Raw genomic sequence first — 27,152 nt, 5'->3', positions numbered from 1 at the left:
TTTTAAGTAGTCTTAGTAAAGCATTTGGTCAGCTCCTTGAGAAAGGAATGTGCAAATTAAGTGCCCAGTCAAGAAACACTTAATGAACAATGGATCTTGGAAGGCTCCAATCCACATAAGGAGTCTTCCTGGAGACATTCAAGATAGCATGTGAGCAATGGCTGCTGCCTGTAAAAACTGAGTCATGCATGGACATGTGACTTGCCCATGTGACTCCAAAACTCCATCTTGGAGCTGGACTTTGCATAGGAGAGAGGAGGGGGTCTCCACCCACAAGAGAAAATCTATTTAAGCCTGTGGGGACCCCTCCATTTTGTCATCAGCTGGCTCCTCCCCCAAGGATACCTGAGAGAAACTGGAACAAAGGACAGTAACTACAGGGCGGGTGAGTGATTGCTGGACCCAGACTAGCAGGAGACTAGTCTGTAAAAGGAAGCTTACTGGAACACCTCTGACTTTATCTGTATTCAGTTTTCTTACTGTATTAGGCTTAGACTTGCATGTTTTATTTTATTTTACTTGGTAATTCACTTTGTTCTGTCTGTTACTACTTGGAATCACTTAAATCCCATTTTCTGTATTTAATAAAATCACTTTTTACTTGTTAATTAACCCAGAGTATGTATTAATACCGGGGGGGGGGGGGCGAGACAGCTGTGCATCTCTCTCTATCGGTTTTATAGAGGACAGACAATTTGAGGGTAAAATGGATTTATTTGGGGTTTGGACCCCATTGGGAGTTGGGCATCTGAGTGCTAAAAACAGGAACATTTCTTAAGCTGCTTTCAATTAAGCCTACAGCTATTAGGGGACATGGTTCAGACCTGGGTCTGGGTTTGCAGCAGGCTAGCGGGTCTGGCTCAAACCAGGCAGGGCACGGAAGTCCCAAGCTGCCAGGGCAGGAAAGCAGGGGCAGAAGTAGTCTTGGCACATCAGTGGGCAGTTCCCAAGGTGGTTTCTGTGATCCAACCTGTCACAGTAATATCCTGGTCTTCCTGGGAGCTGATCCCTTATTGGAGACCATAAGAGTTCTCTGCAAGTAGGAAGAGCAGAATACCAAAGCCGATATCCACTATGTGGTTCAAATTCTGCCCTAAACCTTTCCACTAACTAGAGATGGGCCTGAGCTGTAAAGTTCTGATCCAGACTTTCACAAAGTTCAAAGTGTTTGAATCTTGAATATTTGTCTGGTCAATTACAGAATAGGTGTCACCTGTGAAATTTGTAGGAGGACCCATATTATCCCAAATATTGCAGATGTTCAGATCTCAGACTTTGGTCCATCTTTACAATTAACACATTAAATTGTTGTCAGGATCTTCCCGCCCTTGGCCCAAAATCATTACTCAGATTAGGGCAGTAATTGGTTTTATTACTTACTCCCTGGCTCTATAGACCATAGAGGTCCTTGGCTGCTCTCACAATTTCCCCCCACTTCTTTCTGTCAAGGGCATATTTTTCCCATTGATGGTAATTCACATTAAGCAGGAAAATAATGAACAAAGGCACAGTAATTACTAATTGCATATGTTCATTATAATTTGTATTGCAATAGTGCCTAGGAGCCCTATGTTTTTTCTAGGCACTGTACAAACACATGGCAAAAAAAAAAAAAAAAGGCTCCTCCCTCAAATAGCTTGTTGTTTAAATAAATGGGGTATGTAGGTGAGATTTGCTCCAGAGATGCAGTTGGTGGTCTCTCAATTTTAATTTGTACCTTGCCCTTTTAAAGTTAATGTCAACATTTTTGGGAGGAATTGCGAAGAACAGGCGTATCAAGTTGGGCGTGCACCTGTTTTGCATTCAGAACCCTATGTTTGCACACTCACTCTGGGCATGTGGCTGCAAAATGAGCATATGCTCACTTTTGTGGATGCAATCCTGGAGGCTGGCTTGTGGCTAAGTTGACTAGTTGGCCCAACATGCTCTTCCACATGTCAGCTGTGCTGTCCTGTATTACCCGTTATAAAGCAAATTAAATAAAGCCAGATGCCCTATGTTATATAGTACTTGTAGTTTATTTGGTAACTTGGATTATTGTATGTGGCCATGTTTATAAGAGTGTGATAGCCTGTTCTTTACGGTTTGTTATGGCAACGGAGTTTATAGAACTATTTTTGGGTGGAAGAAGAAATGGACCCTTGCTGATATTTATTGATTTAAAGCTAATACTTGCAAGAACACAGAGATGAGCCATAACTAATGTTGATTTGTACTTTTCTTTCCATACCCTGGAAGGAATTAGAATGAGCTGCACCCTTGTTTTCAGCAACAATAAGCAGAGACATTTGAAACTAGAAATGAGAACACAGACGCTGCCATACTGGTTCAGACCCTGATCCATTTAGTCTAGTATCTTGTTTCTGACAGTGGCCAGCACCAGACGCTGCATTTGGCATGTGTTGGATAAACTGTCCCCCATTTTAGGTCTCATCCTGGTCTCTAAAAATGTCAGATTGGCTTAAACCCTGAGGCATTCATTCTAAAATTGTTGTTAGTGTTAACTATTATAATCCCGGATATCCTTGTTATCGATATAAATGTCCAGTTCCTTTCTGAATCTTGATAAACTATTTGCCACAACGTTTACATCACGCCATTTAGTGATTCCGTAGAGGGCACTCTTATCAGCGTGAATGTTGAATGAATGCTGACACGGTGTTAAGGGAATCTGTATTACTGGAGGTGCCATCTTTTAGATGAGACCTCAGGCAAGCTCCTAACCTTTGGTGGTCATGCAAAATCTCTTGCATGTCTTCACAAAAATGGAAATGTTAACCCCAGTGATATAGCCATATTCCAGTTTGGGCTATTGCATTCCGCCTCACTAGAGCCCCCCGCTAGTTTCACCTTGATCTTTAGTAGAGCTGAGTGGAAAACATTTTAGTGATCAACGTTTTTCCACATTCATATGGAAAAAAGATTGTTGGGCCCAGTTTGCAAGAGTGCAAGTTCACAATATTTCTATTTGGAAACAACAAAATGTTCTTGCAGTGGGACATGTTTCAGTCTTACTGAAATGAAATAAACTCTGCTGAGGGGGCAGGTGGGCGAGGCGGCAGGTTTCCTTTCAAAGCTTAATCAAAACGGATGTGTTCCCGCAGAATGTTTTACTTTCAATGAATCAGCATTTTCCAGCAGAAACTGCCCAGCTTGAATACGATGTGATCTAATGAGTAATCCTACAGTTTGAATAGCAAATTGCACATTATGCATAATTGAATGAGTACTGTTCTTACAAATAGCTCAATCTATAGGCTGAACTTAGTTAAGATCCATACATTTACCAAATTGCCTAGTATTGCCTGGGTTTTGTTTGTTTTTAAATTGCATTCCAAATGCAGTAGCATGTGGCTGTTCGAAAGGGTGGATGTTGGGGTGGGAGCGGGGGAATCAATATTTCTATTTTGAGGAGAAGGAATTTGGAATGTGTCATTGGAGTCAGCCACAAAGGAAAAAAGAGGGAGAAGGGTAAGTTCAGAGGTGAATCTTAGGGCATCTAAGCTGGTGTGACTTATAACTTCTTCCAGTTCCGTCTGTTAATAAGTTACACCTACATCAGTCTGCATTCTCACAAATTAATTTCTGAATGTAGCTCTGAGAGTTGTTATGGTAGCACACACAAGGACAGAAACTGTGTCTGAAACTGGACCAGTAAAAGAAGGAGGTAGATATTATCTAATAAACATTAAAAGAGAGTGGGGAATTTTTAAAAAAATGCCTTAAAATATAATAAAGCTGGATTGTTAAATTTTAGGGTTTTTTGGGTAGCTTTGTTGCAGAATATGACTTTATAATCCACTGTCTCTAGTGAATGACAAGACCACTGTAAACGCTCAACATTCAAATAGAAAATTGTTTCTTGAGGCTTCCATGGCACAAAATAAAAGCTCCGTAAATCTGGGCCTCCATATGTGGTTCTCAGCTGGTGTAAGTCCCTGAATGAATTACATGCGAACAGAGAAATTAATGCTACACACATGGTGGCCAAACTTGAAAGCAAAAATTGCAGCTGAGAATATTCTGCAGTGGATTATGAAATATTTGAAGATAAATGGAAGCTGGAGTCCTTGTTGATATTATGCATCATTGATGCATTTCAAGGGATACATAACCATAATATTGAGATCACATGGGGAGAGGGTAAGGAATCATTTTTTTAATTGAACAATGCACTGTAATCACAGAGTAAGTTAAAAGGGAAAAAGTACAAAAATGAATCCCCATCATAAGTTTGGACATAAAATAGAAGAATGGACCATTTTGTTTCCCTTTTTAAATCCTGCAATGTACTATATTACTATATATGTGTATTATAAAATATAAACTTTGGAATCTGATCATTTAGAAGAATCCTTTTTTAAAGAAATAAACTTGTATCAAGTTTGTATATTTTTGATGATAAATTACCCAGAAGTATTTGCACTTTGAAAAAATTGCAATTTCCCCTCTGAGTGGAGGGAAAGGGAGACTGAGAAATCTGCATGTTACTACTAATTGTAAATGAGACTGTAGCAGGGCAGTTACCCTGCTCCTAGAAAAAAGGCCTGGGCTGATTGGGGAAGCAGCCACAGGTGGGGCCACGCCCCAATCAGGCCATACCTGGCCATGTTATAAGGGCTCAGGGAGGAGCTAGGATGGGCTCTCTCCAGCCTTGGAGGGAGAAAGACCTGGCTTCCTGGGAGCTTAGGGAACAGAGCAGGGCTGGGGGAAGGCAAGAGGAGCTGGGGAGCTCCAGCCTGGTAAATCCCTAGGCTGCGGGCCTTGCTAAACGGCCAAAACAGGTATAGGGATTGCACAGGCTGCAGCCTGGGGTTAGGCAGAGGCAGCTGGTCTGACCCCCACTTGCCAATATGAGTGGCTTTTTACTGACTGCAGTTTGCCCCAGTGAACGGGGGCTAGATGATGACTGGCAGTAGCCACTGAGGCAAGGTGGGGATAGAGGGTTGGGGGTTCCCCTGGGAGGGGAGACCCAGACTGTGGGTTACTGCTGGGGACAGAACCCAGTGGAAAAGGGGCACCGGGGTCCTGGAGGGACACAGGGGCCCTAAGGCAGGGGCCTGCAGAGGGCGTTCTGGGCTGGACAAGAGCTAATTCCCAAGATAACCCCCCAGCAGGAGGCACCGTGCCGGTGAGCCTTGCTTCACCATGCCTTTCATGTGCCTATGAAGCTATGCAAAGCAGTACAAATATTGCCCTTTTTCAACCTGAGCAGCTAGTCAAATTTCAAGGCCCTGGGGATGTGCCAGTAGGAAGCAGAAATTGATGGAGTATGGCATTTTCTTTGACACAATCTTGTTTATTTATAAGAAATGTGCAAAGTCCTGCTTCTCCAAACGCAAGAGGAACCAAAACTAAAACCAGCAATTTTTAGCTTACAGCTCCAAACCTCTTTAGCCAACAGACCCAAAAATTCTCTCACTAACTTTTTCCACACTGTGCTCAGACTGCTTGCTTTTTGCCTTTCCCTCTCTCTCTCTATCCTTGCCTGTTCTCAGTTTGTGTGATTTCTCTTCCCTCTTGCACAGCTCTCCCCCACACCAAGTCATAATCCCAGTGGAACCTTCTGCCCACAAAGTTTTCGTTTCTGGGCAGACTCCGTGAGGCGTTCTTTTGGGCATGGCCCCTTAACCGTACCCTGTCTTAAATGATTCACAAATCAGTTTGAATGAGGTTTTAGCTCAACCCATAGCAAGATTCCATCCAGCTCAGAACAATGATAAATAAAACAAAGGGAACCGTCTTAATTCATTCATGAGCCTCAGTGTTTCAAGTAGGCAGTGCTGTTAAAACGAAGGGCTGCTCTACCTTGAAAGCTTACATTGGCATAGCCACATCTCTCAGGGGTGTGAAAAATCCACACCCTTGAGCTATGCCAGCCTAACCCCTGGGGGTCAATGGAAGAATTCTTCTGTCAACTTCGCTACAGCCTCTCAGGGAGGTGGACTAACTACCACCATCGGAGAACCCCTCCTGCTGCTGTAGTGACTATTCTGAAGTACTACGGTGGTGCAGCTGTTGCTGTAGCGCTTCGGTGTAGACATACCGGTAGCCTACATGTTCTGGAAGAGATGGAACTAGTGAAGGGGCTGCTACTTGAACAATGTCCTTTACTTGAATTACATATTTGTCTGCACTGTATTTTCTAATGCCCAGGAGTCTGTTGATTCAACACTTTACATACTAGAGAACTATCAAATGTACCTGATAGAAAGGATACCAACTGATACACACTTTGACCCCTATACAAGCTATGTCCTTTGGAAATACCAACATTCCAATAGCACCTTCTGAAGAATGCTGAAATGTTTTACTGTGGTAGAAGGCAACAGTGAAAGGGGCAATGACCATGTGTTATCACTGTGTATTTTGTGTCATCCCAAAGCACAATTATTTTCAGGGATTGGACCTTGTAAATTGTTAGATATAATATTATGTACATTAATGCAAGGACAACTGTGTGGAATAGTGGGCAGAGTTCAGTGGTAGAATATAAGAATGGCCCTACTGGGTCAGACCAAGGGTCCCTCTAGCCCAGTATCCTGTCTTCTGACAGTGGCCAGTGCCAGGTGCCCCAGAGGGAATGAACAGAACAGATAATCATCAAGTGATCCATCCCCTGTCGCTCATTCCCAGCTTCTGGCAAACAGAAGCTAGGGACACCATTCCTGTAGGAGGCATGAATTGTGAATAGCTGCAAGCAAATTGTGATTTCCTCAAATTTGCTCATTATTTCAATTAATTTTGACAGTTTTTGTCAAGTTTTTTTTCTTCTAAATCTATAGATAGTTCAGGAGCAATTGCAAATATTCACTGTTTGATAGATGTAGTTTAAACTGTGTTTGCTAGCTGTGACTGGTCATCTAAGGTAGTTTTAATTTTCTTCCCTGTATGGAAAGAGGTATGTTTTGTACTCAGGAATAGGGTTTGACAAAGGCACTGGGGCTTTGAATGGAACAGTGTAGGCAATAGTAACAGATATAGAACTTGTAAGCTTTTGGGGCAGGGGTATTTGTATTTGTACAGCACTTAACACAGTGGTATATTGGTCCGTAAACAGGGTCGCAGGGGGGGAGGCACTTTGCCCTGCGCCCCCCATTTGAGGGGCTCCCAAAACGATGGAAGGGCTGCCAGGCCAAATTTCAGTGAGAGGCATTTCAACCTGGCACACACAGGCACAGTGCCACTCAGGTTTGGCTCCGCCATCAATAACATGTTCAATTGTTTGTGATCAATCCATAGATTTAAAAATCCCAGGACTTTTACCTCTGGGAACCATTAATTTTATTCTCTTAATCTCACTGGAAACCAGCTGTAAATTATAATGAATAAACAACTGCACCTCAGTCAGGTACTAAGCATGCTCCATCCTAACCCCTGGTGGCATGAAGGTGCTGCAAGGAAGGCAAGAAACACTCTGTTCCTTTGCCAATTAGCCCACGGGAGAAAAAATTCCTTCCTGACCCCGTAAACAGGCGATTGACTGGACCCACAGCATTTGTTAAGCTGTATTCCCATTCCTAGTTTGTGTGGATAGAGTGGGCTGCCGGAATGGAACTGAAAGAGGCTCCCCATGGCCCTTGCATGGGGCTAAATCTTGGGAGCTGGGAAATGCTGGCCAATCAGCACCCCTCTGCCCTAGCTGGCCAATGGGTGCCAGAGACTCCTGGGGGGAGGAGCTACCTACTGTCCTTTGGCGAGTGTCTCCCTCCCTTGCTACTGGAACTACCCCGCTTTCACCGCTGGCCCCATCAAGTTCCCCCATCCATTGATTCAGGTGCATGGTGTTGATGCCTTTCTTCTTTTAGGTAAGTTCATGGGGGATATGTCCATCAATGGCTATTAACCAAGATGGTCAGGAACGCAACCCCATCCCTAAAGCTCTGACTACCAGAAGCTGGGACTGGACAACAGCGGATGGATCACTGGATAATTGCCCTGTTCTATTAATTCCCTCTGAAGCCTCTGGCACCAGGCCCTGTCAGAAGACAGGATACTGGGCTAGGTGGACCTTTGGTCTGACCCAATGTGGCCATTCTTATGTTCTCTGGGTATCCCTTGTATAAGCTGAGAATGCCAAGGAATCAATTCCGAGTTCTTAAGGGACTCTGTGAGCACCAAATTCATGAGACACCTGAGATTATTAAAAATGTAAGGATTTAAAAATCTACTTGACTGTTTATTTTTTGCACTTCAGTCAGCTCAGACAGTGAACGTAGGCTGAACAGTTTCCCTTGGGTTTCCAGTCCCAGGTTCTGGTTCTCATGCCCTGGAACAGTGCTGCTGCTCTGAGCTCACAGCACTGCAGAAAAATGAATATTTAACTTTTTTCCAAAGTGACTTTTTAATTGAAATATTAAATATTTCATGAGCCTTTTCTGTTCAGAAGGGAAAAACGCCAAATGAAGAAATTGGGCCTGATTTGCAGTTACGCAAAAAACCCTTTATGCTGTACTGGCAGCCTAACAGGGATGGAAATGGGTGATCCACCCTCCATAGAGGACATCCCTGGCTTGTCTAGCGCTGGTGTATGGATTCTATCCCAGATCTGCTCTCAGCCCAGCCCCTGGTGTAGGGATATGTCTGGGGTGGGTCAGGGTGTGACCAGATTGCACTGTGCTGTGGCTGGTGTCTGCTTCCCAGGGCCTGATGGGAACAAGAACAGAAGCTAGAACAGCTTGGAGGCTACTCTAATTTACCCCAGGAGCTGGGCAGGCCCCTGTCTGCCCCAGAATACAAGGATCACAAAGGTACTTTAAAGCTACCTATGTGCCTACCCCCCAGCTTCAGGAATGGAGGAACTGAGAACAGGAGCCAATCCGAGAGAAGATTTAAGAGTTGGCTCATTCAAATGGGTTTGAAAGGAGGTATTCACAGATGTTTACACCTCTGACTCCCAATCTTTCCATTACCTGCACAGGTGGCCTTGTATCATCCCCTTGAGTTTACAATGATTCTAATGCTCATTGATGTCAAGATGCCATTTGCCTGTGCCAGGGTTTCAGGATCAGGCCTATATAACCAATCCAAACTTTAATAGCTAGGGCTGCAGCTTGCCTCCCACATTCCAGTTGGGGAAAAAATGATCTGTCTTGGTCCTTTGTGAGAGCATTTGCTTCGTAAGTGTATTTGTCTAACACTCCAGTTCCGCTCAAATAAAATCTGTAATCAAAACAGATGACACTTCTAATTTAGTGAGGGCCTCTCTGATAGCACTGAGCTACAGCAGTTTGAGTGGGACCATCAGTTCACATTCCTCTTCCCAATTAAATGACAGAAACTAGTTAACTAATGGAATCAAAGCAATATCCTAGATGAGCTATGTAAGAAGGTATCTGAACTGTTTACACACACTTGTTTGCTTTTTCATGACTTGAAATTAAAGTGTCAGTTCTATACTATGTTATACACTAGTTTTGAAGGGCAAAAAAAGTATACTGGGAATATATACAGTATTTTTTTTAAAGGTGCATTTAGTGGGGGGCAGGGAGAGCTCATATAATGCAGTTAGATTTTTCATCACTGGTGAAATCTAGAGTTCCCCGATGAAGGCAAATCTTGGCATGCCTGTGGAGTATCTAGCTTCCAGTTGAGCGGAGGAAGGAGCCTACATAAACTTATTTAAGGAAAATAATGCAATCTGACCCACTGCTATTCCCCCTCTCCTCTGTCCTGGGAGCCCCCTGCAATTGCAGCAGAACTGCCAGGTTATCTCAGTCAGTCCCGGTTAAAAGACTTGCCCTAACCTTGTGTTCTCTCACTCTCACCTGTGTGCATCTGGTCTCCAGAAATCCGCTTTTACAGACAATAGGAAACCGGTGTTTCCCATATGATTTTTAATCTCTCTCTCTCTCAGCACAGTAAACCTTGAGAGGAATCTCTTGGGAAATGCCCTTTGATAGCCTCCAATATCTTTCACTCTGGCTTTAAAAATTCCTCCTCCTCCTCAGAAATCTCTGAAATTTCCTTTACATCTCCCTCTTCCCTTAGGTAATGGAAGGTGACATGTGTGAGCTGGGGCCTGGCACTTTGAATGCTGAAGATCTTGATGGCCCTCATAATGCACTGAGTTTCTCCGTCATTGCCCCCCACCCCCCGTTCACGGATTGACATTAAATGGAGTCTGTGGCAGAGATGTCGGTTGGTACAAGGAGCTGAACTCAGCAGTCCTTTATCAAGATTTACAGATTCACAGCTTTTCCTTGGCTGAACTCAAGCAAGGTCTGAGTAATGGAACTTTGGCTTTCCTTTACTGGCTTTTATTGTTCGTACACTTTCGCTGCATCAGGGCTATGTGGATTATATATGATTGCACATGTACAAAACGGTCTCCTTGGTCTCAGTGTTAACACACTATTATGAGACTTGGATTAATTACAGCCTCTCTTGTGGCCCGTTCACGAGGAATATGGTCATCTGTTCATAGGATGTTTTGTCTTTACTGAACAAGACTTTTAAAAGGCTGGGGTCAGATCCTTGGCTCTGAATGCTTAATCATTTTCATTTATCAGCTTCGCAGCACAAGAGCTTGCCTCTGATGTAACTAGATTTACGTTGTATGAGCTGCGGATGTCCTCTGCTGGAAACCACAGTTCATTGCAACAAGCTCGATATATGCTTAAGCTTTTCAGACTCAAGAAAGAGGATGAATTGCACTTTCCTTAATATTGTCTGTGCAAAATGAGCTGGGGATTTCACTTTGAAAACAGAAAGAACTGAGACTATAGTGATAATTTATAGTGTACGTACTGTATAGAATGTATGGCTTGCTTGATGGTCAGCGGAATTGTAGTTTTCTGCAAATATAAGAAATAATTGCACAAATCTTCCTCCTCTCCCCCACCCTGTTTTTTTCTAACCACACTACAGCTTCCATACTGATTGTAAAGATTTCCACAAGAGCTTGTTGTTAAGTGGATGAAAGAGTACATACCTTCCACAACACAAGCCAAGCCAAAGGGAAATGATGTGAAAGAGAACTGGCCAGTTCAGTCTGTAGCTTAACCATGTGATGGACCCAAAGGCATCTCTGAAGCTGCCAATACAACTGCCTCTAGAATCTGCTAAAGAACCAGATGTATTTTGCACAGCTTGGCATCTGTGTCCTATTCTTGCCAAGTGAGGAGAAAGGAGCAGGGTGTGGAGGAGAAGCCGTACAGGGCTGTGGGCTATTTGATTATGATTTAAGCTGAGAAACCAACCACAGAGCTTTGTTTAATGTGTGTGTTTCAGATTTGTAAAGACCTACTTCACATTTTTTAAAAACTAGCAACAGTAATTCTGTAGATTGATTTAAGTGAGATATACACCTTTTTCACAGAGAAAGGCCTTGGAGTGGGGGAAAAAGAAATCTCAAATTTGTGTATAGATTAAACTGATTGCAACTATAAGGGAAAAAAACCTATTTATTGCAAACGTAATAGAGTTACATTAAAGAATGTACAGAACATTTCCTAGAATCTTGTGCATACTACTCCTATAGTCCCGAATGGATCTGACTGCTTGAAGTTGATATACTCATCATTTGAAGCCAGATATAAACAGGTGGTTGAAGCTTTTGGAAAGTTAACTATCAGTTATCTTAATTTCTTATTCCTAGGAAAGTCTGACAAGCTGAATGGGTCCTTTTCAATTATTTAAATGTACTTTTCCATAAATATTTGTTTTAAAACTTAAACCAAAAATGACCATAGGATATTGTGGGGGCTCTGGTGGGCCAGATCCTCAGCTGATGTGAACTGGCCTTGCTCCATTAATTCCAGGGAAATCATGGAGCCAGACTGATTTACTCCAGCTAAGGATCCAGCCCAGTGACAAGAGCTAAGGATATGTAGGGTTTCAATCCATTAGAGCTTTCTCAGATGGAGCACAACCGAACTTATGCATGTTCCACAGAGCGATTTCAAGGAGATGAATACATCATTTAGATCCATCTTCCACACTGTTTGGATTGCACGCTCCAGAGACGTGTAATGGCCCTTAAGGAACTTGTACATAATGGCTGCTTCCGTCTTTGAAAAAACGGAGATGAGAGGAAATTAGCTTCCTGAAGCCGATTTATTAGAAAAAAGCTTATTTTGCAAACTGGAAGGGAATCTATCTGTGCATTCCATATATACCAGGGCCATCCATGAAACACAAGCCACTCTTTCCTAGAAGTAAGAAGCTTGTTCAGCTTTTATACAATGAGTTAAAAACCCTTTACAGATGTGATTGAATTTGAGTTCTGTTTTCTTAGGCCTCTCTTTTGCAAGTCGCACTATACTGGTGTAAGAGTCTGCAAGCGCAGAAACATTTTAACCCAGCAAACACATGATACATTTGGTGAATAGCAATTATTAGAATTGGCAGAGCACATTTTGTGGCAAGGAGATAAATCTAAATTAAACAGAGAGGCACTTGGTTAAAGTGCTGCGTAAAAACTGTCGTCAGCAATGGAAGGAATAAGACCCTGTAAAATATTTGTTGCTGTATCTCTTGCAATTGCTCAGGACAACTTTATTTATTCAATTAACACCTGTTTATTTTTAGGAATGTCTTTCCTTTAATGCTGTTTTTAAATTCCAGCATATTCAAATACCTTCTCATTGCATTCAAGTCCCTTTTGAATTTGTCAAACTCTTGATTTATTTAGTTAGGTGCTTTTCAAGCCAATTGCTATCCCAGTTTTAGGTATTTCCTGTCCATGAAGAGCCTGATCCCACATTTCTTCTGTAGCCAGCTCTCCCAACAAGGGTAGAATCATGTTCTAGGGGATGGGATGCTAGATTAGGACTCTGGAGACCTTGATTTAAATTCCCACCCTAGCCACAGACTTCCTGTGTGACTTGGGCAATTCACTTAATCTGCCCTGTCCATCTGTTCTCATTTATTTTGAGAAAAAAATGGCTTACTACTTCTCTACCTTGCCAGAGGTGTTGGGAGGATAACATCCAGAATGGTTGTGAAGCGCTTCGACGTTATGATGCTGAGGGCTATGCAAGTATCTGGAGAGATTAACTTTAATGGCAGTTCTAGCTGTGGAAGAAATGCTGGGTCAGGCCCAGCATATCCAAAACTATTTTAAAGGCCCCGAAAACACATTCAAGAAGCTGTCATGATTTCACCTCTGGTATGGAACTCACCAACGGTCTCCACAGAAGCTCGCCAAGCTTGGATGGTGATGAACTATCAAGGTGGAGGGACTTCCACTGAGATTGTTCTCCGCTGGCTGTGCATGAACAGGAATAACCGCAAGAGCAGCCAAGTGGATCTCAGTTGTCATGATCCAATGTAAAAGGGATCGTGTCCTAAGGCTGTCGCTGCTTCCGTTGAAATGAATGGCAAAACTCCTACTCATTTTAACAGGAACACGATTGGGCCGTGGGATAACTGGGTCCCAGGCCTCGTAGTTGTATTTTGAATCCCAGTGATTGGGTTTTGAATCCCATAACTGGTTCCTTTTGAAGATGACTTCAGTGTTCTGTTCTAAGTTTTCACTGTCCAGTTCTCCCCCCCCTTCGCCTTCCTATAGGACTGATGTTAGTGTACATGCATGATGACACAGAAAGCCTAGAGGATAGTTTTACCATGCAGCTGACAGATGGCAAGCACACAGTCCAAGGGACGCTTTACATCTACATCATGCCAGTCAACGATGAAATCCCTCATCTTTCCAGGTTAGCTATTTAAGTGACATTGAACGCAAAATGACTTTAAGAAAAAACTGCACGCAGTAGCCAGGGAAAACATGGTTTCATTCTAAGTGTTAGCATTTTGAGTAAATTGTTGTTGGTAGGAAAAAATTTTTTTTTTTTCTTGTACAGTAAAGACATTGAATTGTAACCTGAGCCAGAGTTCAGCTAAAGCCTTGACCGACTAAATACGATTGAGTGAATGTAGGGGCATTTTAAGGACATGGTGAAATCCTGGTTGCATTGAAGTCAAGGGCAAAACTCCCACTGACTTAAGTTGGGCCAGAATTTTACCCTTCCTCCTCCTCCTCCTTCATCACCTTCTCCCCTGGCCTCCTTCCCAACCCACAGCACATTTTTCATTTCCCTCGGGCTACTTTTGACAATTACTCCCATTTACTGCAGTGCGATGAGATCCCTATTGATGCTCGTTAGCAGATAGGGGCTGAATCTGCTCCCTTTACATGTTAACCCTCCTATTGGCTTCAATAGGTGCTGAATGGATCCAGAGCGCGCAACCTGCAGTGCCAAATGCTCTGAACATGCCTTTTGTGAGGTGCAATTGCTGCTGTTCTTACAATGTTTTTAAGGCCTTGGCTACACTGGCGCTGTACAGCGCTGCAACTTGCTGTGAAAATGCCCCCCCCCGAGTGCAGCGCTGTAAAGCGCCAGTGTAATTAGCGCCTGCAGCGCTGCACGCTCGCTCTCAGCACTGCAAGCTATTCCCCTCGGGGAGGTGGAGTATTTGCAGCGCTGCGAGAGAGCTCTGGCGGCGCGACTACACTCGTGCTTCACAGCGCTGCCGCTCAGCAGCACTGTGAATTCTCAAGTGTAGCCAAGGCCTTAGTTAAGTCCTGCTCTCACAGGAGAGGAATAATCTCGTGTGTTATAGCCCGTTCATGATCTTGCTAAAACAACCATGTTCTGTTTAATTTGGAAATATTCTACGGCAAACGCAGGAAAAGCTAATTTTCCTCAAAACAAGTTTATTTGTATGTAGTTTGTGTGTATGTACAAAAGCTGAAAGTTAAGCTTACAAGTATTAAGGGCATGTTTTCCAATTCCAGTGTTTAGGCCCCAAAGTAAATGGCCTGATTTTCAGGAAACCACCTACAAAATTAACTTCAATTCTCAGCCCTCTGTAAATCAGACAGTTTGTTCAGATGCCCAATTACTACAGCTAGTGGAAATATTTTTCCCGAAAAAAATAATTTTTTGATTAAGGGTTTGTAAAACCACAAACCTCGAAACAAAATAAAACAACAAAAGTTTAGGTATCGGAATCTGAAAATGTTTTGTTTTTCATTAACTGATTTTGTTGTTGTTGTTGAAAATAATGTAGGAAAAATTTCAATTAACTTTTTTCATGGGGAAAAAATTATACATTTGCGGACCAGTTCTACTAGTTGCAGATTTAGATGCCCAACTTTAGGTACCGAGCTTTGAAAACTGAGCCCCGAAGGCTTGTTTAGATATCTATGTGCTGATTTTAATTTGAAAATTTGGCCCATAATCTAAGGTGCAGTGCAGAGGTGGCTGTTGCTCTCACTCTGGGGTAGGGAGTGGGGAGTGACACTGTGGTATGTTCCAAAGGGGAATGACTTCATGTCTGGAGTGAAATTTTGAACCCTCTGAAGTCAATGGCAAAATTCCCATTGACTTCAATGGGGCTGGGATTTCACCCCTTAAAGATCAGGCTTCAAAACCTGTCTTGGCTCTGAGAGAGAAAAGCAATTTGGTGACCTCCACGAAGGCAAGCCATCATACAGTCTGGTACAATTAATAGTCTCTGTTCAAGGGTCTGTTCAAAGCCTATTGAAGTCATTGGACTTTATATCAAGTCCTAAAAGGACTGTGTGGAGAAGTCCGGCTCTTTCCAGTGGTATTACGGACTCTTAGTTTATTGAAGAGTTTCCATCAAATGAAGGAGAGGCCTGGTAGTGGTTCAGTATGTTTCATAAGAAGGTTTCAAAAGTTGCCAGACATATAATCATGAAAAATAAATTTGATAGGACGAGCACAAAGTAACGGATTGTATTTCTTTTATTGGCCTCGCATATCTAGGAAGACAGTCCAGGGGTAAGGACATTAACCTGGGATATGAGAGATCTTGGTTTGATTCCTTGTTCTACCATAGATTTCCTATGTGATCTGGGGCAAATCATTTTGTGTCAGTTCGCATCTGTAAAATGGGCGTAATGGTACTTCCTTATTTCACAGGTGTGTTGAGTAGAGCTGGGTGTGAAATGGTATACCAATCCTGCGAGAATTTTTGAGATTTCAAAAACTTTTCCTGTTCTGAATTGGGGCAAAAAGATGAACACTCAAAATTTTTCACAAACTGAAAACCTTCCCTTTCCCCCTCCCCCCACCCCCAAAATTGGAATGGGCCAATTGAAAAGTTTTGTTTCAATAATTTCAAAATGTTTCATTTTTGCTTTAATCTTTTAAAATGTTATAAATTTTATTTTAGCTTAAATTTTGAAACAAAAAGTCAATTCGTCCTGATAAATGGAACATTTTTTGCTTTAGAAAATTTTGATATGAGACATTTTGAAAATCTCAAAACTTTTTTTTCAAAATGGGAAATTCTTTGAAATCAATTATTTCCCATGAACAGTTTCAATTTAAACAAAGTCCTGACCACCTGTAGTTGTGAGGATAAATATCGTGCCTGTATTTCAAAGCATAGATTAATAAACTTGATGAATGTATAAAACAAAATATTATTCTGATTTTTTTTTCCTTAAAAGATCCCTGGATATTTGGGACCCTTTCTGGCATCCTTGTCAGAGAAAGTGTTCAGCAATTCACTTCATCTTGTCCTCCTTCATAGGGAAGCAGCAGACTGAGGAGTGCTCAGTTTGGTATTGATACTCCACATATTTGAAATGGCCTTGGGTACGTTCCCAGAGCATCATGTGTGTATTTTTAAAATGTTTATAGATGCTGTAAACATTGAACGGTTACAAAATGGCAGAGTCCCTGCTTTCTGCCTGGATTTCCTCTGGGGCTCACCTGTTCAGAGTGTGCAAAACTTTCTCCTCTACGAGGGAAACATCGCTAACCTTTCATCCCTGACTTTCAAGTTATGGAGCCCTGGGGCAATGGAGATTTATGACAACCTCTCCCCCCAAATGTCACAATGTAACATCAGAAGTTTGACGGCACTCAACTGTACTTAATAATATTCAGGGCTGGCCTTTGGTCAAACAGCTCTCTGGAGGAGCCAGAGTTTGGAGCTTCCCAGAGTACAGAAAGCTGCCATCAGGAAGCAAGGGACAGGCTACACCACTTGACCTATTGAGGCCACTTCCAGCCCTACATTTCTATGATTCTCAGTTATTTGATGCATTTAACCACTTATTTGTCTCATCAAATCTCCATCACAGTTGGCTGTGATTAATCAGATTTATTTGGTGTTCATATTAATTGAACAAATAAACTTTTTAAATTTTTTACACTCTGGGGGCTGAGCAATATTAGTCAAAATTTGAGCTGTGCAGCTTAGTCATGATAAACCAGAGGATGCAAATGGTATTGTTTCTTTTTCCTTTTTGGATAAAGATGGAAGCACTTACACCAACAGTGAGTACCAGTGTTTGTGCAACCTTTACTCTTGTTGGTGGGTACTTACTCACGTGACTAATCCTATTGATGACAATGGGATTACCCAGAGAGTAAGTGTTCACCATCATGAGTAAGGGTTGTACAACTGGGCCCTGTAAATTTACGACACAAGTACTTATGCATGCAATTTTGACATTTCCTTTCTGCAAACTAGAAGTCAGAAGAACATGATCACTTGAATGTCTGTGCAATGCAAACACAAAAAGAGAGGGTGACAGCAGTTGAAGGAAATTCATTTTAAACAAATTTAAGATATTTTCTTGCAAAAATTTTTTGTATTATTCACCTATGCACTCATAATAGGATTGAAAATTTTCTGTTCATTCTTGCCTGTTAACTTAGGAATTATAAGGCTCAATTGGCTCCTATGGTTGTAATGGAAAGCAGTGTAAAAATTAAAAATAACTACCGAGTTTTGAGAGATCTTCTTCCAGCAAAGGAAAGCCACACAATGCTACTTGTGCACCATCCGTAGCCTGTGAGTCTGGAAAAGGACATAACTCATATGTTGACATAGGCAGGATTTTTCATTCAAGTACCATAATAAATGTTTGTTTAAAGTGAAGATAAAAAACCCTACGTTCTTGATGCTAAGACAAGCCTGTTCATGCCTAATAAATTGGAGAAATTGCTCAAGAATACTTCATCCGTATGAAAACATGAGCCCTGTACTGCTGCCAAGAGAAGTGAGACCTGTGGTCTCATGCTGTGTAAAGTGATGGTCACACAAATTAGCGTTTCCTGGGTATGGCACTCTCTCGAACACAATTTTCCTGAAATGTGAAAACATTCTAGGGAAATTACTAGATATTATTTACTTTTTTCAGCCAAATATTCCCCATTTGGGTACGTTCACCTTTTTGCATAGCTGTTTAGCTTACCAAGCCCCAAAATGGAGCCTGAGGTACCATCTTTAGATAATCTGAGCAGCAGAGCAACATCACACCACTTCCTCCATTTAAAATTCAAGGGAGATATGGGGTCAGGGAGGGATAAAGCATGGGCAGGAAGCCTTGTTGGCAGCAGTCTTGTGGTGGGTGCTGTACAAACATATAAAAACATTCTGTGCCATCCCCAAGAGTTTCCAGATTAAAAAAATAGGCTCATCTCCTTGCTCACACCCCAACTGATCACTAATTTGTCCAGGAACTAACTGACCTTTCTATCAAGCCACTTCACTCATATTCTTTTCAACGCCTCGTTTCCCTCCCCTCCCTTGTTAGTGCTGCTGCTGCTTTAGTGGCAGCCTGACAAAGTTTTCTACCTCCCAAAGGTTTTGGGCCTCACCCCTGGGAGATGGCCATGGCTGGACCCAAGGAGGTAGCGTGGGATAATGGTGCTGGATCTGAGACACACACTGGCCTCCCAGGGCTCCCAGCTTCCTGTCATTTCTATTTTTTTTTCTGACCAGCTCAGAAAAAGAACAACCCTCCATTGCACTGATCTGAGTGTAGTGTTATGTAAAATACATCCTCTGGAGCTAGTAGCCGCTGTGCAAGATAGAGACATGGCTAAGTGCAAAGAGGAACAGGAATTTCAGCTCACAGATTATAGTTGTACAATGCCAGTTGTGAAGTGATGTGCCATTAGTTTACTCACCTGGTGTCCCACTTCATATCTTCCTACAGGTTTGGAAATTGATGAAAATAAAGTCATTTCCAGTGTAGCATTAGAAGCAGAAGACAAAGATTCCCCCAGGGATAAACTCCATTACATCATCAACAATGAGCAAAAATTAGGGAACCTAAAGTTAAAGGTGCTGATGTCTTTCAGTGTCTATCTATTTTTAACTTGTAAGCATGCAGCGTTCCCACTTAATTCTGAACACAGTATTCGCACACCTGAAATGGTCCACACTTAACCTCTTGCATGGTTTGCCTTTATTGATAACATAAATAGTAACAATAAAACATAAACCGCAGCCAAAATTCTCCTGATTTTGGTTAGTCCTAGGGGTTCACCCTGTAGTACCTCTCTTTCTCTTCCCCAAATTTCCTGTGCCTCAGAAATAAAAGGATTTCAGTGTCTACCCTTTTTGAATTAAAGCTAATAGGACCCACCCGATCTGACATCAACATGAGCCAGTAGACATAACCCTACATCACTGTGCAGAGTCTTTTTAGCATCTGACATTAGGATAAGTCAGCAGAAAAATGTCACCTCTCTATACTGGGTCCTAGAAACTGACACTTTGCTCCCTGACTTTTTGAACCATCTCTTGTAATGAAACATTATAACTGACTTTTATATTGGTTCACTAAGCCACTATGCTGTCTTCTTCCTTTTATAATTAAGCAACTTGAGAAATCCATTGGGGTCAATAAATTTTGAGAACGCTTATATAAAACAGAATATAAAGTGGATAGTCTTGCCATCAGAAGCCAGTAAAAGTCAATACCTTTATGTGGCACCTATACAAATGGCATTATGTCATTGCAAAATATTAGTAAGAAATTCTAAGGTTTTTATGCAGGGCTATAAAATGTAATGAGTCTCACATAATTTACTAATATAAATGCGTATGTGTGGAGGGAGAGAGGGAGTGATTTTAAAAGTAGAATTCCAGCTTTTTGTCATCTTGTGTGCATGAGGAAATCTAGCTCATAGAAATATATTACAGTGTATTTCAGCATTTTTTGTTTTGCTTTGCTTTGCTTTGCTTGCTGGGAATGCCGAAAAAATCATTTCAGGAGTCAGGTGGTCATGCTTGACAATTTTTCAGTAAAAATAGCAAAATGGTAAGAAAATGGAAAATGTTATGGTGCTAGTTAGGATGGCTATATTAATTCTTGGCTATGGTATAGCGCTTTAACTGTCTGCTGATGCCTGCTAGATGAAGCAAAAATGTTGTAGATTAAAAAAAAAAACAAGGTGCTATATTTCAGTGCTCAAAGTTTGCTTTTAAAAAAAAAAATATATATATAATTATATGACCAATCTTTTGAGTCGCTAATTTTATAAGGGGATCATCTGAATGGTTACAGTTCTGAATGCTTGAGTTGTGACGAAGTTAAACATGATCTGTGAAGTTGGGGAAAGAAGTTCATTGCTTCTTCACTGTTCAGTCTCATGGACATAAGCAAACATGTTTGCTAATAAAAATGTAGAGTAGGGATTGAGCCTTCTAAATAAAAACCCCAAGTTCTCTGGGAGATGGTTTAAATGACAAGCTCAGCTTTTTGTCCTGTCTGATAATACTGGTCAATAATGACAGCAAGCTGATCAAAGCTGGAGGAGGAAAGGGTATGATAGACCGTATTCATTAAATATCCATGCTAGACATTATATAGGTGCAAGAGTAAATATTCAATAGTGACACTGTTTAACCAAATCAAAACTCTTTTCAGGTGCCACAACTGTTCATTATTACGTGTATGAATGAACGGTCCTTTCAGTCCAACAACAGCTTCATTAATATTCTTAACTTCTTACCAGATTCAGAGCTAAAGAGTTAGAAGTTCTAAAAGATGGCAAACAATCAAATTGCCCAATTTTTATGGGTTTTGGAAGCGTGACTTTGTAGGACTGTAAACGGGTCTGTGGCTTCAATGAAAGTGTGTGTGTATATATATATATATATATATATATAAAATTAAGGATCTTCACAGGTCCTAATATTCAGATTTGAAACCCAACATATTTGGGTGTTTTCAGCATTGCTACCTCCTCTGATGTGTGCTAAGTCTTTCTTGGGCAGGTGAGATGCAGTGCAGGAGCTTGCTGGGTGGGATGGTGCTGAGGGAATAGCGTGATGGTCACTGTGTAGGGTAAGTTATTAGCCATAAAGAATAGGATAATAATAAATGCATCCAAAATTAACTTGTGCCTCTGCGTTTCAAAAGACTAACAAGCATGGTGGCAACATTGAACTTGAAGAAGAATACCGTTGGGTTCAAAGTGCCTGCTGTGATTGCTGCCGGCCTAAGTGGACTCCTAACTCTCTTCTGCCCTCCCATCCTCATCACCATAGCAACACCCTCACATTCCGACAAGTTCTTGCTACCCCAGTCTCTCCCTCCCTTTTCCCTGGCAGACCCCAGACACTTGGAAGATATTCTTCTCTAGGTTCCTCCAAGAGGTAAGTGACCTACTGTAACTCTCCTCCCAGCACCCCACAGCCTTGCCCAACTCTGTAGCTCTTGACAAACATAGGTGCTCAGTTAGGGGCAACATTCACCTGAATCTTTTAAAGTATGTGTCTTTGGGAAAGGGTCTGGGGTGAATTTTGATCATGTTCTTACTCCAGAAGTCAGTTTATAAAGGTGAAAGCTATTTCTAGTACTGTGGACATAAATGGTTGTAGATGCTACAGGTTTGTGCAGAGTTGTACATAATGCCTCTTTGCGATAGCCAGGACAATTATGAATGTACCCTAGGGTGTGAAGCTGCTGTTTGTGGTGTCTAGACTTGTGATTACTGAAATTGAATTAAACTGGAGGAAACTAGGCTGGAAGGAGAGTGGGCTCCTGGAGGGATGGAGTGGGGAGAATGGAAAAGACAAAAGAAGCTATAGTACTCATCCTAACAACTCTGTACACCCCCTGAACAGCAAAAGCCCCCACATGTCATCCTGATGTTTGGAAGAAGGCTATTTTGCTGCTGTTTTGTTTGTTTGTTTGTTTGTTTGTTTTGTTTTGTTTTTTAAGTAAGCTGCAAAGAAGCCATAATGGCACTTTTTACCATGCCCTATAAAAGCAATGCATGCATACCAGCGGCTGCCAGTCTGAAAAGGCCAAACAGACTAAACATCCTCAGCAACTCCCTGCCCATCCTGCCTCCACCTGGGCCTTTTGAATTAGTTGCTTTAGAGCTAACAAGACTTTGTGGTGGGTGATAGGTTCCAGCTGAACTAGTCTAACTCTAGATAGAATTATTCTGGCAAAGAGTTCGAAAACATAATCCAGTATCGAGACAGAGTCTGAGATGGAGTGGAAGGGACACCAAACCACTGATGGGAAAAGGCTATTGATAGTGGACTAGTCTATCTCTTGCTCTGGGCAACCCTTTTCTGGTTCCTCTCTTCTATTTCTTTAGTTGTCTTTTTCTAATATCTTCTCATCATGATATCTAAGTGCTTAGTGCCTCCCCTTTGGCAGAACACCTGCTTCTGGCCAGCTAGCAAGTACAAATAGAAACACCTGAGTGTCAACTATGAACATTACAGTGTGCTACAATGGACCCATCTGCAGTATTTGGCACATGCCAGGGATTTTTATATGTCACTGGCTGGGAAGTAGGATACCAGAGAGAGACAGAGGGGGGTGTGAGCGTCCACTGGGCAGACAGAAAACATTGTTTTGGTAAGGGTGCCAACTAGGGCTAGGTGGGACAGTCTGGATTTCTCCCAGCTAATGCATTCAATAAAAATTTCTAGGTTGATTTTAGAAAGGCAGGAGGTAGGTTTCCAGAAGAACAAGCTTAGGTGTGAACATTAGTAGTTGTTTCATTTCTTTAGAGAATAAAGCTAGTACCCCTAATAATACTTCAGTCAAAAGGCTTATTGTACGTTATTCCATTGCATGTACCATGTCTTGTGGATTGGCCCATGTGTTAGCTGTGGAAAAGGCGCCCCAGTGGATTTTTCTTTTTTTATTTGTGGGTACAGATCCAACCATTTCATTCTGTTTTTCAGGCCGTGTTATGTTGGACCACTCTGTATCCTGGAATGAATTTCATTCAAGAGGATGTGGACATGAGCCTCCTCTGGTATTTCCATACTAACATCCTGGGTCTAAAGAGTTATGATTGTTTTCAGTTTTACGTGACAGATGGGGAGAACAGCTGCCCACCGGAAAGCTTCTACATCTCCATTAGAAAAGTGGGCAAAGGTAGGAAATGAGCCTACAGCAATCATGGGAAGGTTTAGCCCAATATATCCAGTTCACCTAAGTGAAAACTGCAGCGTGTTAAAAAGAAAGGAAATGCTCCTTTTCCCTTTATGTGGCACTGATGTATTTTAAAATGCATGGGCGAAGTTTGTAGTTCATTTCCTCCGAAGAGGCCAGCTCCTCCCGGCATTCTGATGAACAAACTCATTAGAATAAAATCCATTATGCGCATAACTAATGACACAAGTTGACAAATCTGTTGACAATTATGGCCACATCCCTCATGCGTTTACTCATAACTCATTGAAGTGGCCAAGAGAAGGGAGTTCAGTCCAGAAGTCTTACAGCTCACCAGCTCCAAGCGCAGTGGTCTGAGATTATTTCCCCACTGGATTATAAAACTGTCATTAGTGAAGGTAACTCTCAAGGTCCGGGGCACAAGACCGTGAGCCATTCTCGGGAGACCTAAAATCTCTTTGTAGGCAGGGTGGGGGTATTCCTGGGCTCTTATTCTTCTAGCTGGGTGGAAAAAAAATCACACAAAGTCTGTTCCAAGTACTATCGCATGTCCTTTAGAAATGAATAGAAATCAAATTGAGACACCAGTGTCCTCAGAGTGTTAAATTTTACTAAATTCTTGCCAGGCGGCTGTAATTTATTGAATGTAGGTTTTGTGAAATAGTGCTCCAGTCAGTGAGAAATTGGCACAAGAGAAATGGAGGCAGCTAATTCTCAGGGGGTCCTTGTTGGCAAAAACCCTCTATTGAGTCCTCATGCTACTTGTGCTCATAACTGCCGAAAAACCAGGAGTGCCATCTGCAAACTGTGATTCATAAACACTCTGTCAGTCTGCCATGTACCCTGACATCATGAAATAACAAGAAGCAGCATTGTAATAAAGAGAGGAGGTTTGCAGTCGACCAATTAAATGCATCTAATTTATTTCTGTTACAGCTGAGGCTTTATTTATTAGTAAACAGCTGCATTTGTTACACTTTTTTTTTTTAAACTAGGCGTGTGCCAACTGGCACTTTTGATAATCCATTAATCCTAAATAATCATCTGGGTACTTCATGGTTGCTGGAAAAAAAGAGAGAAAAGGTTATTAAAAGTTAAAATGTAACCTTGCAAGTAGGATGGAGGATACTATCCTGCAGTTGGCCTGCATGAGTTACAGTGATGTAAAGTTAGCAGGGCAACTTGTGTGCTAAGTATACACCTCATGCACCCGCCTTGGCAGTCAACTGCAAGGGAGGTAAATCCCATGCAGGATCTGACCCTATGAATTTTAAACATAGCCTGTATGTGAAGAAGGAGCATTTTGCTTGCTGGTTTCCCTTCCCTCCCTATTTCTTAATGCTAACTTGATTCTCAGCATCACTAAGAATCCGCTAATTGGTTGTCAAAGTCTAATTAGCTGACATTACAAAAAGTGTGTGTGTATATGTGTATATATATATATAGATATGTGTGTGTGTATATATATATATATATATAGAGAGAGAGAGAGAGAGAGAGAGAGAGAGAGATTTGCCTTTTATAATTGGAGCTGAAAACCCAACCTTTCCCCCATCTCCCCCGGTGTGTGTTAATTGAGTTCTAGGACTTTTCAGTGTATTTTTAATGCTCTCTCCTTTTCAGTGCCCTGGAAAGCTTGGCAGTTAATGAGACAATAATATGTGCAATCAAGGAAAAATGTGGTACAAAATAGGCAAAGGCTTGTGCAATTGGGGGTGGTGACTGGAGTGTGTGTAGGGGAGGGAGTGGGTCTCTCTAAATTGGGGTCACAAAACTAGTACAAATCCATGAATTTCCCCCTTGGATGCGTTTTCCACCCCACCTCCACTTCCCAAGTGGGAATAATACTTGTAAAGAACTGTTTTACTATCTAAAAGGGGTGCCCTTGTGACAAGTGTTTTGATACAGGAGTAACTGGATGAAATTCTCTGGTTTGTGTTATACAGAAGGTCACACTACTGATGTACCCTTCTGGACTTAAAATCCATGAATCCATTAGGAGTCTCTTCCATCACCCTACCCTTCTAATATACGTTCTGATACTGTGCTCATCACCATGGTATCTGAACACCTTCCAGCAGTGCCTTATGCATCATGACTAACATCTGCCATGTGTTGTTTGTTCCCTCATCCTCTTCCCGGGGGAGAAGTGTATGCAGTGGAGTGTCTTGTTTTGGTAGGGTTTTTAAAATATACGTGTTGCCGTGTATTTTTTAAAAGGCATTGCTCCTAAAAAGAGGTGGGCGCACATAGGTGTCCTGTACGTGACACACGATCCATTTACTTTTTCAGCCATATTGTCCTCTTTTCCACCTTCTCTCTTCCTCCCCGGCACCATTCCCTCTGTACCTGCTTTTAAACTGTCCCCTCTGCTCCTCTTGTCATCCTAACTTCTCTGTTCCTTCTACCGCAAACCCACCAATGTTCTATTTCAAGTAGAACGTTCAAGCCCACGATGTTTGAGCAAGTTCATAACAAAAGGCACACAAATTTCCCAGACCCTGGCAGAGAGAGAGAGAGAATGCACAGTGGCCATTTAAACCTAATGGAACTTTCAAGAAGCTGCCTGCAAAAACGCTGAGGTCTGAGAATGCCCAAATCAGAGAGGCTGGGCAATATTGCCAGTCTTGGGAGTCCAACTGTGTTTATTCTCTAGGTTATTGGATATGGAAATGACTTATCATTTAAAAAAAAAACATAGTAGGGCCAAAATCTGCCATCAAATAAAAATGACTTCACTAGAGATCTGATGCTAGAATTTGTAACCCGTCTCAATTTGTACCCTATGTATATTGAAATATAAGAAAAAAGTGATAAGAACAGTAGTTGATTGGACTAACCAGAAGATAACTGACATCTTTCTGTAATAATCTGATTTTAACATACTATTCTAATTCCAGGTGCTACAGTATTATGCTGCAAAGATGGGTTTTTTAAAATAAATTACTAGATGATGTGCAATGACCAAGCTATTAAAACATAGGTGCTTAAAATGAGTCACCTAGGCTCTGCTGCAGCATGTCCTGAAGTCAACGTGACGTACGTGTGTGTTTTAAGAGCTTTGTTGAATCTGGGCCCTAATTCCATAGTTAGAGACCTAACTAGATGGCCTAATCTTCAAAGGTGCTAGGTACCTGCGGCTTTTATAAATTCCACTACAAGTGTGGACACTCAACATCTCAGACTTCATTCCTAGGGCCTTGTCTGCACTGACACTTTTTGGGACGTCTCCCACCATTGCACAACTCAGGTACAACTCCACTGGTACTAGCAATGGTATGGGCGCTACCCTCGACCAGCTGCTGGCGTTCTTAGCACCGCATTATCTAGCACGACTCTGAGAATGGTTTGGTAACTTGATATTGTTGGTCTAAACAGACCCATGACAGCAAGGGAAAGATTCCCCAAAACTGCCAGTTAGACACAACTTAAGCATCTCAAGTTGGGCATCTCAGTGTAAAGACTACTCTTGAGAACTTGGCCCCAAACCTTTCTGCCTTATTTTTCCCCTTCTGTAAAATGGGGATAATACTTGCCCACCTTGCTGGTGTTTTGTGATGATCAATTCACTAGCGTTTGAAAAATACTATATACATTTTGCAAAGAAAACTAAATTCCTTAATTTGTTTTAAGATGTAAATATGAGTGGCTAAATCCTCAGCTCGTGTAAATTGCCATAGCTGCATGGCCTTCAAGTGAGCCACAACAATTTACACAAGTTGAGGCTCTGGCTTGCTACAGCTGAGTATCTGCATAATCTTATATTTGTAACCTCTGTGCTCCATCCCCTCTATTTCCCTGCACCCCATAATGTTTGTTCCTCTCATTTGTTTAGTCTTGTCTTTTATTTAGATAGAAGCTCTTTAGAGCAGGGGATGTGCCTGTCTTTGTTAATGTAATGCTTAGCACACTGTGGGCCCCAGGAATGTAAGAAATAGTAACAAACACTAGAATGAACACACAACCCTTCAGTGGCTGGCAGCCTTCTGTCAGCACAGGCTTG

The 27,152-nt window shown here is 41.8% G+C and overlaps 1 pseudogene; it reads left to right on the top strand.

Moving 5' to 3' along the window:
* LOC101938957 (FRAS1-related extracellular matrix protein 1-like) overlaps window positions 1-27,152 on the top strand; it is a 152,145-nt pseudogene that overhangs the window by 94,190 nt on the left and 30,803 nt on the right.

The sequence above is a fragment of the Chrysemys picta genome, chromosome 8, assembly GCF_011386835.1.
Source record: "Chrysemys picta bellii isolate R12L10 chromosome 8, ASM1138683v2, whole genome shotgun sequence".
NCBI lineage: Eukaryota > Metazoa > Chordata > Testudines > Emydidae > Chrysemys > Chrysemys picta.
This window is presented reverse-complemented; position numbering and strand designations above follow the sequence as displayed.